Source organism: Rhinopithecus roxellana, chromosome 5 (genome assembly GCF_007565055.1).
Source record: "Rhinopithecus roxellana isolate Shanxi Qingling chromosome 5, ASM756505v1, whole genome shotgun sequence".
NCBI classification, from domain to species: domain Eukaryota; kingdom Metazoa; phylum Chordata; class Mammalia; order Primates; family Cercopithecidae; genus Rhinopithecus; species Rhinopithecus roxellana.
In genome coordinates, this window is record NC_044553.1 from 104,870,339 (window position 1) to 104,889,204 (window position 18,866).

At 50.0% G+C, this 18,866-nt stretch overlaps 1 protein-coding gene across 3 annotated transcripts in view; it reads left to right on the forward strand.

Moving 5' to 3' along the window:
* Nucleotides 1-18,866, forward strand: part of KLHL25 (kelch like family member 25) — a 36,940-nt gene that overhangs the window by 6,764 nt on the left and 11,310 nt on the right. Inside the window, exon 1 of one of the 3 annotated variants that reach the window (XM_030931456.1) lies at nt 18,078-18,533. The exons of the other annotated variants lie outside the window; for them this stretch is intronic. The gene's annotated coding sequence lies outside the window, so the exon portion shown is untranslated. Of the gene's footprint in view, nt 1-18,077; nt 18,534-18,866 lie in introns of those variants that run through there. 3 annotated transcript variants of the gene reach the window in all.

Here is an 18,866-nt window from a genome sequence, read left to right on the forward strand (position 1 = left end):
TTTTTCTCTGATTTAAATAATATGTCAGTGGATTTCCTTTTTTTTTTTTTCTTGAGATCTAGTTTCCCTCTCATTGCCCAGGCTGGAGTGCGGTGGCGTGATCTCAGCTCACTGCAACCTCCACTTCCTGGGTTCAAGCGATTCTCCTGTCGCAGCCTCCCAAGTAGCTGGGATTAAGGTGCAAGCCAGCACGCCCAGCTAGAATTTCCTTTATAAATGAAAAATACAGGAAAAGATGGAGCACAGTGTGAGGGTCCATCCTCTCCTTTGTATCTGTCCACAGATGGGTGCATACCCTTCTAGTCCTCTGTTGTGTGTGTAGATTTTGCATTTATGTAATTTGAATCATACTCAATACTCTACAACTTATACCACTTAGTGTGTGGTGGAGCTGTTTTTTCACAGTGTTGTCATATTCCACATTGCAGCCAAACCATCATTTCCTCTCATTGTGTCCTAAGGAGAGACTTTAGGTCATGCCTCATTTTCCCTGTATGATCAATGAAATCTTGTATGTCCTTGATCATGCATCTTTATGAGCAAATGTGATTATGTTAAATTTTCATTGTCAAAGCCAAATGCCTTTTGCAAAGACTTATTCAGTTTACTGTCCCACTAATAATAGTGCCTGAGTGCCCATTTCTCTACAGACTCACCAAATTTTTTTTTTTTTTGAGATGGAGTTTCGCTTTTGTCATCCAGGCTGGAGTGCAATAGCGTGATCTTGGCTCACAGCACCCTCCGCCTCCCGGGTTTAAGTGATTCTCCTGCCTCAGCCTCCCAAGTAGCTGGGATTGCACGCATGCGTCACCAAGACCAGCTAATTTTGTATTTTTGGTAGAGACGGGGCTTCTCCATGTTGGTCAGGCTGGTCTCAAACTCCCGACCTCAGGTGATCTGCCTGCCTCGGCCTCCCAAAGTGTTGAGATTACAGGCGTGAGCCACTGCTCCCAGCCCCCAAATTTTTGGTGTTATCCGCATTTTTAGTTTTAGCTAATGTGATGGGGCGGCAGGGAGGGGGGAGTGCAGGGGCGGTGGAATCTCATTGTTCCATTAAAAAAAAAAAAATGTTTTTTCAGGCTTTGTCCTTTGATTCTAGTCCACGTTTGTCTTTCCAGAAGATCAAAATTTATTGAGTGCTGGTTCTGCCTCTTACTGGTCTCTTGACCTCAGCTGGGGACTCATCTGTGAAATGAGGCCGTTTAATCCCTGCCCGCCCCTGCCCACCACTAGGCTGCTGTATTTTTTACATGGGAAAATGTTCCTAAAAGTTCATTTTATGCTGAAAAGCTCAGCAAACATGAAGAGGCATGGTTTTTACTAGGGAAATGGAAGTATCTGGAATATTTGAATGAATTCAGGTGTTTCTAAATAGCCAGCATATACAGGGGAGGAGCTGGGGTGACTTTGCCCATGTGCAGTGGGGCTGGCCTTAGTTGGGAGGTGTCTGCCTATTGTCCCAGAGATGCACCGGACCTTACCTGGCTGAGAGAGCCATCTGGATGGGCTTGAGAGCTCTTCACAGAGGGCTGACCCAGTCAGTGATCTGTCACCTGTCTGCAGGAATAAAGAAATGAGCCAGGAGGACAGAGAGAGTTCCCTAGCTGGTCTAGAAAAAGGCCCAGAGAGGGGCAGTGGCCACCACAGACTCAACCCTGTTTACTTGCCTGTGTGGTCCCAGGAGGCATCAGGCCCCATGATAGAGGAGCCAGGGAACTGCTGACCATGGCCTGGGCCCCAGAGGAATTCATTACTGCTGGGGTTAGGTACCTGGGGACGTTTTGGCCAGGCTCTCCTCACCCTTCAGGAAGCAACATCCAGTTTTGGCCATGATTCCCCTGCTGCCCTGGAGATGACTCAGAACCATGCTCCAGAGGAAGCTCCTGTGATCCCAGCCAGCCTGACCTACTTGGAACCGTCTCAGGGACAGATGTAGGTAGGGGAAGGGAGAGGGTAACCAAGGGGACAATGGGACCCTCAAAGGGCTTGGTAGGGAGGCCTCCTGCCTTTACACCTCTGCAGCTAGTGAGCAGAAGGGAAAGGGGAGGGGCCTCGCTGAAAGCAGTTTTTGCATTTATTAGACACCTGCTGATTCTGAGAGTTGGGTGTTTCATTAAGAGAGTAAGGGAAGCATCTCACTCTAGAGCTGGTTTTGCATGGGTTCTCCTGGGGCAGGGGTGAGTCGGCAGCCTTTGCTGGGCTCCTGTCCCACTGCCATTCTGAGCACAGCTTGAAGGCATTTCGCTGAGTTGGGAGTGAGGTCGGATCACCAGGTTTCTTTTCAGGCATCAGCTGGTATATCTGTGTTGCAGGAAGTTGCAGTTGCTATTTTTACCACTCCAACCAGGACTTTTTACTGGGAGGTACAATTACAAGCAAAATGCCAGGGTTTGGCTTGTTAGCTAAGCCCTGGGAGGCTGCTGTGGGCTGAGGCAGGGGCCACTGCACATGGTCCTGTGTTGTACAAAGCAAGACACGTTTGCATGTGGACACACACCTGCCCTGGTTGTTGGGCGGCTTTGTCTGAACCACTCCCTGTGCCTGGAGTTTCCTCTAGGTGGGAAAAAAAAAGGACTTTGCTGGGTTTTGCCCGGATAATTGTACCTGGCTGCCGGGGCAGCTCCAAAACTGTAAGCCATGTTGTTCTGACTGCCCAGAATGTTGAAACTTTGTTAAACGAGATTGAGAACCTACTCTATGCTACCCACTGTGCTAAGGACCAGGATACATCAGTCTCTGCTCTCTAGCATCACATGTTCAGGAATTGAAAATGCAGAAAGCGTGAGTAGTCTCTGCACCTTTTGGATGATTACCTGGTGTGTTTTTAATGTCTATACATTATGACTAGAGGCCAGATGGGGCTTATATTGGTTTCTATTGCAGCATAACACATCACCACAAGCTTAGTGGCTTAATCAGTACCTATTGATTAGTGCACAGTTCTGTAGGCTGGAAGTCTGGGCTGGCCTGACTGTGTTTTCTACTTAGGGTCTCACAAGTCCAAAATCAAGGTGCAGCTGGAGTGGATTCTTGAGGCTCTGGTGAAGAATCTGCTTCCAGGCTCAGGTTTTTGGCAGAATCGAGTTCCTTATGGTCGTAGGACTGAAGTCTGTCCCCATTTCCCTGCTGGCCGCAGCCGGGTGCCAATCTCAATGCCCTCCATCTTCAAGCCTGCAGAGATGTGTCAGATCCTTTCTTGCTTCGAATCAGGGACCAGCTGGAGAAAACTCTGCAATTTTTTTTTTTGAGACGGAGTTTCACTCTTGTTGCCTGGGCTGAGCGCAATGGCTCAATCTCGGCTCACTGCAACCTGTGCCTCGCAGGTTCAAGCAATTCTCCTGCCTCAGCCTCCTGAGTAACTGGGATTACAGGTGTGCACCACCACACCTGGCTAATTTTTTGTATTTTTTTAGTAGATACAGGGGTTTCATCATGTTGGCCAGGCTGGTCTCAAACTCCTGACCTCAGGTGATCCGCCTGCCTCGGCTTCCCAAAGTGTAGGGATTACGGGCATGAGCCACTGTCCCCAGCCAACTCTGCTTTTAAGGGGCTTATTGACTAGATCAGGCTCACCCAGATAATCTCCCTTCTTTAAGATCGACACCTGGCCTAAAATGTTTAAATATGGCCGGGCACAGTGGCTCACGCCTGTAATCCCGGCACTTTGGGAGGCCAAGGCGGGTGGATCACCTGAGGTCAGGAGTTTGAGACCAGCCTGGCCAACACGGCAAAACCTCATCTCTACCAAAAAAAAAAAAAAAAAAAAAAAAAAATACAAAAATTAGCCAGTCGTGGTAATCTCAGCTACTTGGGAGGCTGAAGCAGGAGAATAACTTGAACCCAGGAGGCGGAGGATTGCAGTGAGCTGAGGTCGCATTGCTGCACTCTAGCTTGGGTGATAGAGCGAGACTATGTCTCACAATAAATAAATAATAAATAAAATGTTTAAATATATATGTTGATTATACTGCAAATAATATGGCAGGTACCAGGCAGGCACCAGGGAACTCTCATGTGGGTATAACAGATCTCTGGATCATTTTGATTCTTTCTCCCATGGGTATTGTGGCTAATCCCCATTTCATTTAGCAGTATTTATTAAGCATCTAATCGATTCTAGGTAGCAAAGATGACACAGAACACTGTCCTTGAGCTGCCAGTACAGAGAAGGGCACAATACACAGTGACCTGAGGAGTGGACAGTGCGGTCCAGCAGAAGAAGAAGGGCTGCTGTGCTGGAGCAAAGACGCAGAGGGCAGAAGAATGCTCATTCTAGGAGACACGACAAAATGATGTTCTTTACTGCATGTCATATGCCCTGTGCGCTGCATAGGGTGCCACATTGTGGGTGCTCAGATTTCAGTGTATTTACTGCATTCATTTTCTGAGCATGTACTATGGACAAGGCCATCTACGTGCCCGATAAATATAAAATCCAGAGTGGGTTGCAGCTGTGAAGGGAGAGATTATGGAGGGGAGGGTATGGGGCTGAGCAGGGAGAATGAGGGGAAGGGAGGGGGAGAGCTAAAGCTGAGAGAGGGAGGAAGAGGGGCTGGGGGTGGGACAAAGCTGGGAAGGGAACCGATTGAACACAGCTTGGATGTGAAAGCGTCATTGAAGGCTTTTGAGCAGGAGCTCTCACAATTTGGCACTGGGTTGGTAGGTGTGGGAAGAGAGGGTTCAGGGGCCTGGCCATAACCTGACCTGCAGTGGTGGTGGCAAGACTGGGAAGAAAAACCCCAATGCAAGGTCCCAGGAAGGAGGATGCAGTGGAACTTGGTGGCTAAACAATATGCTAAAAATGTGTACATGAATGACTGGCTATTTATGGGCACCCATGTTTTTGCTATAAATATACATACATATGTAATTTCAAAAGACCAAGAATTATCAACTGCAAAGCCCAAGTGTAGCAGTCTACTCATGGCCCCTGTACTTTGCTACTGGAGAGTCTGCCCTCTGCAAACCCCTGAGGTCTGTTTTTTTTGGAGAAGGATGAGGTGGTCCTGTGGGGGAGAGAAGGCTTTTGATAATGAAGGGAGGAGCAGGCAGGGCCAGCTCATTAGAGGGAGGCAGCCGGCAGTGGGTGAGAGGGTACTGGGTCCAGCTGCCTCCAGTGACAGCAGGCTCTAGTGCCTGCATTGTAGAACAAACGGGATGGCGACCCCCTGCATAGGCCCCCATGCTTCCTACAGAAGTTTCTTTTTCTGAGTTCTTGAAGAAAACTGTGCTTAGTGTGGAGGATAAGAAAAATCTTCTGTCCAGGCGTGTTGGCTCACACCTGTAATCCCAGCACTTTGGGAGGCCAAGGCGGGTGGATTATTGGAGGTTAGGAGTTCAAGACCAGCCTGGCCAACATGGTGAAACTCTGTCTCTACTAAAAATACAAAAAATTAGCTGGCATGGTGGCATGCACCTGTAATCCCAGCTACTCAGGAGGCTGAGGCAGGAGAATTGCTTGAACCCGGGAGGTGGAGGTTGCAGTGAGCCAAAATCACGCCATTGCACTCCAGCCTGGGCAAAAAGAATGGAACTCCATCTCAAAAAAAGAAAGAAAAATCTGCTACCCCAGTGTTCTCAAAGTGTGGTCTGGGTGTCCCTGAGATTCTCTTGGTGGAGAGTCCACAAGGTCAAAACTATTTTCATGGTAATACTAAAACATTATTTGTCTTTTCCACTCATTCTCTCCAGAGTGCATAACTCAGTGAACCGATGTTTTCCAAATGGCTGGTGCCTGATGTTACAAAATCACGCATGGGTAAACAATCCATTCAAAGTGCAGGACAGGCTGTCAGATGGGAATGCCACTGAGTACAAAAGTTCATTGATATGGGCTCAGATTTCACATTGCAGCTAACCTTTAAGGCACTATACTTGTCAAGTTTTAGTGTAGTATCAAAGGAGAGTATCCACAATGATCTGAAAATACAATCTCCCTTTTCCAACTATCTGTAAGGTTGGATTTTCTTTATATTGTATAGTCAAAACAATGCATTTCAACAGATTGAATGCAGAAGCGGATATGAGAATCCAGCCACTATCTTCAATTTAAAAATTGTTGTAATTGATTTTTTTGGTCAAAAAATAATTTTAAAAAATGACATGTAACAGTTGCACATATTTTGGGGACACCTGTGATATTTTGATACACAGCATACAGTGTGTAATGATCAAATCAGGTAACTGGGATACCCATCACCTGAAACATTTATCTTTTCTTGGGAAATTGATTTATGAAAAACATCTGTTACTGCTGGGCACAGTGGCTCACGCCTGTAATCCCAGCACTTTGGGAGACCGAAGCAGGTGGATCATTTGAGGTCAGGAATTTGAAACCAGCTTGGCCAACATGGCGAAACCCCGTCTCTACTAAAAATACAGAAAACTTAGCTGGATGTGGTGGCACATGCCTGTAATCCCAGCTGCTTGGGAGGCTGAGGCAGGAGAATTGCTTGAACCTGGGAGGCAGAGGTTGTGGTGAGCTGAGATCATGCCATTGCACTCCAGCCTAGGCGGCAGAAAAACATTTGTTATTTATGTTAACATGTCATGTAAAGGTTTTGTTATTTTAAATTAACATAGTTTTTTGCTCAGTTTTAATTTCCACTCTGGTAAATACCAATAGGCAAAACTACATAAGCAGAAGCCCCTTAGGGTCCTGAGTTATTTTTCAGTTGTAAAGGTCCTGGGACCAAGCAGTTGTTGAGAATAGCTGTACCATCTAAAGCCCCTGAAAACCAGGAGCTAAGTGTCGGACCCTGTACCTGGCTCTGCACACCATCTTCCCTTTTCAGTCCCTCACCAGTCCTTTGGGGTTGGTGTAATTCTTTTCGTATCTGTTTCACAAATGAGGAAACTGAGGCACTGAGAATGAATCCCAGGCACAGGTCTCACAGCGCAGAGGTGGGAGTGCCGGCACGTGGGGATGTCCCAGGCAGAGAGGAAGGCAGATATCAGGGGGTGGGACAGGGGGAGCCTGCTCTGTATGCTCTAGTCCTCCACCTAGTATGCAGTGCTGAGCCTGGAAGGGAGGTGTATCTCCGTGTGCTGTCCTCTTTCCTGACGCCCGGGAAGACAGGCATAGATTTGCTGTGGCAGCGGGAGGCTTGGGAAATCAAGAGTTTGTTATAGCATGCCTTTGTTCAGGCACACGCAGTGTTGGTGTGCTTCGTCTTCATAAATATCCCACATTTTGCTGTTTTGGAGTGAAACAGCTTTGAGTACTGGCTCCAGCCAAACTAAGGATGTGTGCACATTGCTTATCTTCTCAGAGCCTCAGTTTGCGTATCTGTACAACCAGGACAGGGAGACCTTGTGAAGATGTTGAAAGGATTGAATGAAAGAATGTAGATAGGGCTCCTGCACAAAGGCTCACATACAGCAAGGTGCTTGAAGATAATACCACTTTGGACACAGAGTTCAATAGGTCAAAAGGGTGTGCAGTGAAAACAGTCTCCCCTGCTCTCCTCTCCACCACAGCTAGCAGTAACCAATTTCTTATATAGCCTGCCAGAGATAGTTTGTGCATGTGCCAGTAGGTATGTCTATATTATATATGTGTGTGTGTATGAATAGTCTGTTTTTCACACATATCAAAGGTAACATCTGAGCTGGGCGCGGTGGCTCACACCTGTAATCCCAGCACTTTGGGAGACTGAGGTGGGCAAATCACCTGAGGTTGGGAGTTCGAGACCAGCCTGACCAACATGGAGAAACTCTGTCTCTACTAAAAATACAAAATTAGCTGGGCGTGGTGGCACATGCTTGTAATCCCAGCTACTCAGGAGGCTGAAGCAGGAGAATTGCTTGAACTGGGGAGGCACAGATTGCGGTGAGCCGAGATTGCACCATTGCACTCCAGCCTGGGCAACAAGAGTGAAACTCTATCTCAAAAAAGAAAAAAGTAACATCGGATACACAGCTCTTTCATTTTAGTGCAGAAAGCCAGTTGTTTCGTTTTTGTTTTTAAGACAAAGTCTTGCTCTTGTCGCCCCGGCTGGAGTGCAATGGTTCGATTTTGGCACTGCAACCTCCGCCTCCTGGGTTCAAGCGATTCTCCTGCCTCAGCCTCCTGAGTAGCTGGGATTACAGGTGACTGCCACCACCATGTTGGCCAGGCTGGTCTGAAACTCCTGACCTCAGGTGATCCACCCACCTCAGCCTCCCAAAGTACTGGGATTACAAGCATGAGCCACTGCCTGGCCCCTTTGGTGTTTTTAGACAGCTGTGTGCTACTCCACTCTGTGCATGTGCCCAGGTTTATCTCACCAGGCCTTTTATTTGTGAACATTGTGGTTGTTCGCAGCCCTTCCTTTTGTAACCATGCTGAGGCATGTAACCATTTTGTAACCACGTGCAGGCATGATGGAAAGGAAATTTTTAGGAGTGGAAATGCTGGGGCAGAGGGCACATGCATTTGTCATTTTGTAAGATATTGCCCAATTGTTGTCTGAAGAGATTGTGCCAACTATGCTCCCCCTGCTCTCATCTCTCTCAGCGGGTCAAGAAAGAGTTGTATCTTGGGCTTTGGGAATTGAGAGGCATTCTCATTCTGATTCATTATCAGCATTGACAGCCTGGAGAACAGAGCTTCTGGAGAACAGGGAGAAAGAAATTCACTACCAGTAAATGGCCAGTGCTTGGCTTTTGTTCATTTTTTGTTCTGTTCTGCATGTTTGTGTTCTTCTAAGACTATCACTCCTGGTGGTCCATTGAAAGTGCTATCTAGGCCACAGTGCTTTCAATGGCTCCATCTGTGGGACCAGAGATGAGGAGAGAGAGCCTCCCTCCAGGTCCTCAGACTGCATCTGTTTACAAAGGCCAGTCCTGCTGTAGAGGCGGAATCCTCCTCAGGGGACCATGTTGGCTTTGGAGGGAGCCAGTCTTGCTGCCCTTCTTTGTTTCTCTCTCTGGCTTGCTCTGGATAAGTGGAAGTAAACGAGTTACTTCACCAGGTGGGTGAACCTGAGTGCCGAGTTCTTTGTCCCCTCTGTGGTGAGAGCAGTGGAGTCCATTTTATGGACATTACTCCCGTCTGGAGCAGCAGCTGGGCTTGCAGATGACTCCCAGCTCTGGGGTCCAGAGAAAGCCTGGGCAGCGCCCCCAGGCTGAGGGGGTTGGGATGCGGCAGATAGAAGCCAGGCGGCACCTTCCATCTGCCTTGGCAGATTTAGAGGGGCCACCACCCCTCCCTGAGCTGAAAGAAACCTCTTCGTTGCAGGGTGGTTTAAGTGTGGCTTGTGGGTGGCCTACCTGATAAATAGAACTTTTAGGACAGTGTGACATAAAAAGTTTTTCTCGAAAGGATTTATCTCAAGAGAATACAGTGAACCAACAGAAGCAAAAGGCATTATTTTTTCCTTGGATGAAAATTCAGAAAATTATGGGTGAATGGATTAGTAAGCCATAGTGATGTTTCCACGGACATACAGTTTACAGTTGACAACCACAAAGACACTAGACTGAGGTTCGTGAGGGCTCCAGAAGGCTGGGTCCCCAGTGTCTGCACTTGGCAGGCCCTTAATCAGTCTTTGTTCAGTAGTGAGGGAAGGGTAGGAAAATGGCAACTGTGAAAAGTTGAGGTAAAACCAGTGTAAAATAGTATTCCGTAACTGCAGTAATTTCAAAGTGTTTGTTTTGGGATAAAAGCTGAACATAATAAGCCAAAGTGAAAATAGTCATTGTGTTTGCAGTGTTTCTCAATCTTGTTGGCACCCCCCACCTCTAAGCCTTTTTAGACATGTTTTTCCTAATTACACCCACCCTCCTCATTGCATTTTAATACCACGTATATATCTATATGCCTTATACATACGATGAAGAAGAGTTTTTCATTCCCCAAGAACTAAGCTGTGTGTCCCCATCCACTGCCTCCTCCCTGCTCACCCTGGTCAGGTGGTGTGGTTCTAGGGCATTAGTGTCTTTTCTGTCTTGCTCCTCACTGTTATGTCAGTAAAAGACAACACAGTGGAGCTCCTGGGTGAGGCTCTTGGCCTCTCTCCCTTGGTCTGCAGAGCTCCCACTCAAGAAGACAGGATGCTGGGCAGAAAGGCAGGTGCTGCCCATCCATGGCTGCTTCTATCTGTACCCGCCCCGGGCTGGATGTGTGCCCTGGACAGTTCCTCCCATGCGAGGGCTCGGCTGGCTTCTCCTCTTAGCAAGATGGCTTCTCTTTTAAAACAAACAAACAAACAAAAAACAAATTGTTGGTAAGGAGCTGGCCAAATCCATACGTTGCCTTCGAGTACCTGGGCAAGTCCTGGATAGGTCCTTTCTCTAGGGTGAACTTTCTCAATCCTGATTCCCCATCTGATCACAGAGGCTGCTCCCTACTAGGACCAGTGACCCACAGGAGAGAAGTTGGTATCATCGGGCCTGGGAGCGTAATCCTCTTCAGGATCCCACTGTCCTGGTTGCACAGAAGCTGGTGAAGAAGGACTGCTTAAGGAGTAGACGGAGAGGACAGTGTCCTGGTGCTGGGACCTGCTGGTGGACACAGGGCTGAGGCCCCACAGACCTCTCTTCTGTCCCCTTTGGTGCTCAGCAAAGAGAGGGATGGCCTGGATTTGAACACCACCCCTTCCCCAGTCTTGGGCCAGTGAGCTCACATAGTGTAGTTGTGGGAACAGACTCAACAAGACAGAGCCCTGGGCTCTGCCCCCACTCCTTGCGTAGCTTTGGGCAAATTGCCTAACATCTCCCTGCCCAGTTTCCTAAGCTGTGAAATGCAGACCATGATTATACCTAAGGCTGAGTAGGGATGAGGTGAGTTAACACACGAAGCGCTGAGATGGTGCCCAGCATATCGTACTAAGCACCTGTGATTAGCACTGTTGTTGCCATTATCATTAACCTGCGAGCTTCTATTTTCTTATCGGTAACTTTTTTACAGAAATAGTGTGGCATATGGCAGGATTGGATTTTCTGGCTCTCTGGTGGGTGAGTGAGGCGTGTAGCTGGTTTTGGCCAGTGAGATGTGAATAGAAGTGCTGTGTGTTTTTCCAGGCCAAGCATTTAATTGTCAGTGCTATGCTTTCCAGAGTTCTCTCTCCGCCCTGTGGCATAGTGACTGGTGACATGGTGGCAGCTCTGTCATCTGGGTTCCTAGGAGTGGGATTGATGAGAACACTCATCACCGCCTGAACCATGATGCATGTATTAATAGTATGAGCAAGAAATAAAATCTTTCTCCTGTACAGCTGCTGAGATTTGGGGGTTGTTCCTTGCTGCGATAGAACCTTGTCTGTCCTGATTAAGACAGAAAGTCATAACCATGTTGAGCTTGGTTGTGAGGATTAAATTTTGTATGTAAAATGCCTAGCACAGTATCAGGTACATGATAGTCGTGCATTTGATTTGGCTCCCTTCCTGGCCAGAATCCCCTACTCATTTTTAGCAGCAAGTGTTGCTTCATCTTTCAGCGGTTTCACAGGCCTTGAGCCCTTACCTCCTGTTCTGTGCCTTCTATGTGAAGAAGAGCTTCACCAAGCTGGGTAGGGCCCAGCATGGTGCACTGCCCGACCCATTCCTCTGGAGTGGAGAAGGCATCCATCTCAACTTGTAATCACAGCTCCCACTCCCTGGTGACCAGAGGCTGCAGTCACCCTGGGACTCGGAGGTCAATCCTGGAAGTTAAAGTGGCTGCCCTTCAAGTGTGCTTAATGTTTGGGTGTGTTAAGAAAAAAGGCTGGAGCGGCCAGGCACGGTGGCTCAAGCCTGTAATCCCAGCACTTTGGGAGGCCGAGACGGCGGATCACAAGGTCAGGAGATCGAGACCATCCTGGCTAACCCAGTGAAACCCCGTCTCTACTAAAAAATACAAAAAACTAGCCGGGCGAGGTGGTGGGCACCTGTAGTCCCAGCTACTCGGGAGGCTGAGGCAGGAGAATGGCGTAAACCCGGGAGGCGGAGCTTGTAGTGAGCTGAGATCCAGCCACTGCACTCCAGTTTGGGCGACAGAGCGAGACTCCGTCTCAAAAAAAGAAAAAAAGGCTGGAGCATGTGGAGAAGGCACTGAAACATTGGGTGGCCCTCTGGGTCTGTCGGGACCTCCCTTCACTTTCCAGGCTTTGGCTGCAGGCTGATGGGTAGCCATGTATAGAGTAATCCTCTGATTCATTGTCCACAAGGGAGACTGTGTCTGGGTAGGGAAGGAGACACAAGTTTGAGAGCATTGGTTGTTGGCACTGTTGATCTTGACCTCGGAATAGCAGGTGAAGCCAGGTGGTCTCACTGCATGCACTGTCAGAGGCTGCAGCAGGGCTGTGGTTCTGTGCTATTGGGGTGGGCATTGGCTGGGAGCTGTTTGATGCAGGGATCTCATGGGATTGCCTGAAGGGGAAGCCCATTTATTACCAAGCATTGTCTGAAGCAGACGTCCTCAGGCCTTCCCTGATCCTTGCTCCATTCTAGAACTGCCCCATGGGCAGCCCATTCCTGTGCGGGAGGCATGGGGGCCAAAGTGAGGCAAGGAAGCTGGGGTGAGGCTGAGGGCTAGGAGACCTGAATACTGCCTAGCAAACTGTCCACCTGAGACCAGAAGCTGCCATTTCACAATTCTTGTGACTTCACTGCAGGTTTCAGATCTTTTTTTTTTGGAGGCGGAGTCTCGCTTTGTTGCCCAGGCTGGAGTGCAATGGTGCCATCTCGGCTCACTGCAACCTCCGCCTTCTGGGTTCAGGCCATTCTCCTGCCTCAGCCTCCCGAGTACCTGGGACTATAGGCGCCGCCATTACGCCTGGCTAATTTTTTGTATTTTAAGTAGAGGCAGGGTTTCACTGTGTTAGCCAGGATGGTCTCGATCTCCTGACCTCATGATCCGCCCGCCTCAGCCTCCCAAAGTGCTGGAATTACAGGCATGAGTCACTGCGCCTGGTCTCAGATCTTTTCACAATGAAAAGATGAAATAAAATCAAACTAAATAAATATACACACTGAAAAATATAAATAATTTGGATCAGTTACATTTTAAATAACAAGATACATACAATATTGAATAAATATGCACAAAGGGTTTTTTTTTTGCTATTTATTTATTTATTTATTGAGACAGTCTCTCTTTCGCCCAGGCTGGAGTACAGTGGCACGATCTTGGGTCACTGTACCTCTGCCTCCCGGGTTCAAGCAATTCTGCCTCAGCCTCCCAAGTAACTGGGACTACAGGCGCATGCCATCTCGCCCACCTGATTTTTATACTTTTAGTAGAAACAGGGTTTCACCATGTTGGCCAGGCTGGTCTGGAACTCCTGACCTGAGGTAATAGGCCCGCCTCAGCCTCCCAAAGTGCTGGGATTACAGGCGTGAGCCACCATGCCCAGCCCCCTCCCCCCCTTTTTTTTTTTTAAACTGGCCATTGAAAGGCAGCAACCTGGCTGGGTGCCCTCATGCATGGTTGCTGCCCCCACAGCCTCCGAAACCCAGACAGGGGACATCAGGCTGGGTGGCTGGTGCATCCTACCTAGCTTGCGCTGCCAACCCTCAGGAGGGGACAGGAGAGCGAGGAGTTCATTGTTCCATCTCCTTTCCTCCCACTGCTTACTGAGCAAGTCCACCTTCCTGAGGAATTAAGAGCTCAGAGTCTGCAGTCAGGCCCAAGTTCCAAGAAGGTGGCCTGGAGCCTGTTTCCTTATCAATAAAATGAGAATGATGGAAGGCCTGGCAACGGAACATGTTGAGGTCCTTGCAGCTCTGTGTTTTCATGAAGTCATTGTTGGTGGAATCCTGACTCCGATGCACCCAGTGCATACTTGGTGCCAGGAAGGGCCGTGTCTTGGGTTGCTGTCAGCGTCGGCTCCTGCAGAGTGGCCGTGAACCACTGTGCAGGTTGTTCACTACATAAGGGCACCCAGCCTCATGCAGGCTGAATTTCAGCGACATTTTCCTCTCTAAGTCTTGTGCTTGGGCCCAGAGCCACATCTGTCAAAAAGCCCAAAAGCCAGGTTTGGCTTTTCCGAGTTTACAAAGGTGCTTTCCTGCTAACCCAGAGACTGGTACACTGCAGGTACATGGGCAAACCGAAAATAATTGCACTGGCCGGGCGTGATGGCTCATGCCTGGAATCCCAGCACTTTGGGAGGCTAAGGCGGGTGGATCACCTGAGGTCAGGAGTTTGAGACCAGCCTGGCCAACATGGCGAAACCCCATCTCTAGCAAAAATACAAAAATTAGCTGGGCATGTTGGTGGGCGCCTGTAATCCCAGCTACTTGGGAGGCTGAGGCAGGATAATTACTTGAACCTGGGAGGCAGAGGTTGCAGTGAGCCGAGATCCCGCCATTGTACTCCAGCCTGGGCGACAGAGCAAGACTTCGTCTCAAAAAAAAAAAAAAAAAGAATCGCACTGCGGGAGTGGGGAGGGGTTTTCAGTTTGTACCAGGGGGCCATACGGATTGGCCGTGGCCCTGAGCTCCAGAGATGATTTGAGCTGTTCATGGCTGGGGACTATGCAGGCCGAGCCCTGTGCCTCTCTTGTTTCCCCAGCCTCTAGTGAAGAATGATGGAGCTGACACCCTCATTTTGAGCCTTGCTAACTCTTGGTTAGTGGAGGCAGGTGGGAAGGGGTTAGTGCTGCAGCCAGACTAAGTCAGGCCTTCCTGAGAGTGGCACGGAAAAAGCAGTTTGATGGCATCCTGGTTCCTATATCTCTCAGAATAGGCCTTTCGCTTTCAGTCACTGGAATCTTCTGTGAGTGTGGCAAGTTTTCTTCAGAAAGTCTCACCCCTTGGCTACTTTGTTTCCTCATGCATGTCACTTTCCAAAGATGTTCCGCAGAAGGGAGCTGGGCACATTGTTATCGGGTACATTTTAGCCCAGTCTGTAGGTAAGGATTGCCTGGGGAGCAGCGCTGTCCAAGGTGGATCCACACCTCGTAGCAGGGTGAAGGGTTGCTGGTTTGTGGCATTGCAGCATTGTGCAGTTACACTATATGCTTTACATCCATCAAAGCTCAGGACCGTGCTTAGGTCATCAGAACAATTCTGTGATATGTGCAGAGTGAGAGTGTCTGATTGATTATGGCCCCAAAGACGTGGGCCTTGGGCACAGGGAGGCTTCCTGGGGCCTGCTTTTGGGCCCTCTCACATGCTCCCCACCCCCTGGCCACTGGGAGCCTCTGGCTTAGGCTGCTTTTGCATCCCCAAGCCCTGCTATGAGGCTGGGTATGCCACTGGTACTGAACACATATATCTTGAGCCACTGAAAATAATCACACACAACCATTCCTCCTGGGTGCTGGATGGAAGGGGTGGAGGGATACACACAGCTGAGACCCCCTACTGAGACAAGCAGCCCCTGATCACCAATTCAGGGCACTGATGACCCTGTGAGTCCTTATGTGACAGGCCTCAGCAAAAGGGGGCGGACTGGGGGACCACAGGGCTCCACTCGGCCCTCTGCGCAGGCTTCCGTCTTGGGTAGGTGGCAACACAGCCGCCACTCCTTCCCACTCCCAACCCTGGTCCAGTCTGGTCAGCAGTCCTGGGGAAAGGGCCTGCTTCCTTCCCCAAAGTTCCAAGGAACGTCTTCGTAGAGAGTCCCACTGGTCTGTCCGGGGTGTAGGCCCCATCGCAGTGTTTGGGAGGTGACACTAGCTGACCAGCTAGGCCTGGCTCGCATCCACTCCCCACCTGATCCCCGGGGCCCAGTGCCCATCCTGGGATCCCACCTGCTGGGCTGCCTGGAGGCAGGTGGTTCCCAGAGAGCAGTCAGGGTGTGAGTGCAAGGAGGAGGAGGCGGCATTGTGCTGGCACGAGTGAAATGCCACGTGTCTACCACATGTCAGGTGTCGCAGCCACTTGGGCAGCATTCACCACTGCCTCAGCCTTCCTCTCCTCTGAGTCTTGAAAGTGGCTGGGCTGGCAGTCATGGTGGAGGTGATGTGAATGAGTTCCGTGTGCTGTGCCTCAGGGCTTCATCATGGACACAGGAAGAGATGGACAGGTCCATGCCATCAAATCAAGTGACTTCTGTGCTGGGATCTGTCCTGGGTGTTGAGGTCACATCAGTGAACACCACACATGGTCCCTGCCTTTCTGGGCCTCCTGTGCAGTTGGGGAGACAGTACACAAGTAACATGCCCAGAACCTGTGTGGGCCTCAGCATCCTTGCCTGTAAAGTGAGGCTCCAGTGCCTCACTTGGGATCAGGCTGAGTCGGTGAGTGAGTGGCTGCCATCAGTGGAAGACTGGTTCAGGGGCAGGCACTGCCCAGAAGGAGATGGGACAAACTGGAGAAACAACTGGGCAGGTGCTTCTGTCCTTGGCACAGAGGTGTCCCAGGCTGGCGGCTCTCTAAGGGGTGGGAACCTGCCTGGGTATGTACATGAGTTGCCAATGTCTGCGTCAGCAGGCAGGCATTCTTGGCACTGACTTTGGCAGGATATCTGTCAGCTCTGGGACCCTGGGCTGCCGCTCAGTGTTGACTTGGAGAGGTCGCTGCTCTGTCTCCTTCTCTGGACCTTTGTGGCTGCTGTGTTTCAATTTGTCCTGCTTTTTGGCTTTCTCAGTCTTTTGAGTCTTACTTTGTCCTGCCCATAACCCCCTCCAAAAGGAGTCTCTGCCTGGGTGCCCTCGCAGGCAGCCCAGTTAACACAGTGCCCCACAGTGGAGTTAGTTCTAGGTGTGTTGGTTCCAGGGCCGTAGTTACTAAGGTGAGAAGCTGGGATTCCAGCTGGGGCTGTCTGTAAGAAGAATCCCAGAGGGGCTTGGCACCATACTTGGAGTGTCCAAGCCCAGGCCTTCACGGTGCCATTCAGCCCAAACTCAGAACCAGCCTCCCTCCCAGCAGAGCTAGGGGCAGGTGTGAGGAGGTGCCTAGGGACCTAGAACAGGGAGGCCCTTGGAAGCACAGGTGTGTTGATAATGGAACTGAGGCCGCACCTCAGCATCAGGGTCCTTGAACATGACCTCAGTGGAGAGGGCTTGGGCTTAGGAGTCCCAGGGCTTGAACTAGAGTTCTTCCTGGTCCTTGGCTCTTGATGTTTCCCCCAGCACAGTCTGCAGACCAGAGGCAACAAATGCCTCTTAAAATGTCCTGACACTGTGGGGTGGGGCAGGAGGGGACAGAGCCACATTTGGGAAATTGTTTGATCACCAAGGGGGTGATCTGGAGTTTGGAAACTGGAGTGAGGGTTTAGCAATCACAGCAGGATTTGAGGAAATGTCGAAGGGTCTGGAATTCAGATTGGGCAATTCTGATCAGTCACGAACCAAGCTGTTGGCAAAGCTTCCCTTAGACCAGGTCAGCGCAGCCTCTCAGGCTCCGTGCCACTGCATCTGAGGGCCCAGCTTCGAGGATGCGTTCAGGAAATAGTTGCCAACAAGTGAGTTGTGGAGGCCTGCATAGGATAGGGATCCCACTTTAAAAGAAAATAATAGTGAGGTGCAGGATGGAGGTGGAGTCAGGATACAGCCTGGACCTGCGTCCAGTGCTCTCACCTCAACCCCCAGAAGGGCTAACCTCATGGCATCGGAGCCCTGTGGCCTGTGGGCTGCAGGTTTGAACAGCAGTGCCTTAGGCAGGTTCTCAGTCTGCAGTCTACCTGGAGCTTGGGGGCCCAAGCAGCAAGGCCAGTACGGCTCCTGTGCCCTCTCTGCCTGAGCCGAAAAGCAGGGACCTTGCCTAGCTCTAATCTTGTCAGTTTGTGGCTTCTCTGCCTCTTTGCCAGAGGAGGAGTGAGCAAGAGAGAGCCATGTAGTCGGACACTCATTTGCAATTTCATTGAAGCATGAAATCGTTTCCTACCTTTACCAGGTAAGTAGAAAATTGACTTGGAGTGGGAGGCAGCAGGGGAGTTACATACTTTTGAAAATTAAAAATGAAAACCTTTGTTGTTTAGGGTTTTTTGTTTTTCTTGGCCCCGTTACCATCAGGAAGACGGCAGCACAGGCTTTTTTAGGGGGTCAAAATGCTGGAATGCAGTTTTGGCCATGTTTTCTTTTTTTTTCTTTTCTTTTTCTTTTTCAGGCTTAATTCACTTTATTTTTCTTGTGTAAAAACCCTGTTGTAGCCACAGCTGGAGCCTGGGTCCTCTGCACGGAGCCTCTGGTGAGGGTCTTGACAAGGTGGTCAGTGAATTCCTGATCGGGAGACTTGTTGAATACAGTCTCCTTCCACAGGTCAGGGGGGCAGGTAGCTGTGGTCTTAGAGATGGCATCAAAGTGTTGGCCATAATTTCTCTAGGCGTGAGTTTTGGCTGAGCCTTGAGTTCACAGTACTGAACTGGGGCCTTGGGTCATGCCGTTCACTGGACGTTAATGACAGTGCTTTGGAATCCCCTAGATTGAGCAGGCAGTGAACCTGTTTGTTGGCACAGACTATCACTCCATCACTCTGAGCACCCGGTCCCCAGGCCTGGTGGAGAAGGGCAGAGAAGGGAGGCAGGGGAGGCGTCGCATTGACTCAGGGTCCTGGAGTCAATCGGGGGACCCAGGAAGCTCTGGCTGCATGTTTCTCTGCTTTGGCTGAGGCAAATCTGGATCACTTCAGTTAGTGTTCAGCATGTCCTGCTGTCGTCTTGGGCCTCTGCCTTGGTCTCAAGGGTGAGTCACTTGTGGCCCCATCTCCAGGCCATCACTTGCCCCAGCTAGGCGAAGAGCCCTGTGGAGACACCTGGATTCAGAGAACATGTCTCCACTGAGCACTTGGGCCTTGATGGCAGCTCTTGTTCCAAGGCTAGGGGATTGTCTAGCCAGTACCGCTTGGATCCCAGCCCAGGGCAGAGCCTGCTGGGAGCAGGGAAGCGGGTACATGAGGCTCTGCTTGGGTGTCCACAGCAAACCCTGCAGGGATCAGTCACCTTGAACAGAGATCAGGCTCCAGAGCTGGACAGCCCATGTGAGAATCCTGGCTGTGGCGGTTTGGGTAGTTTCTTT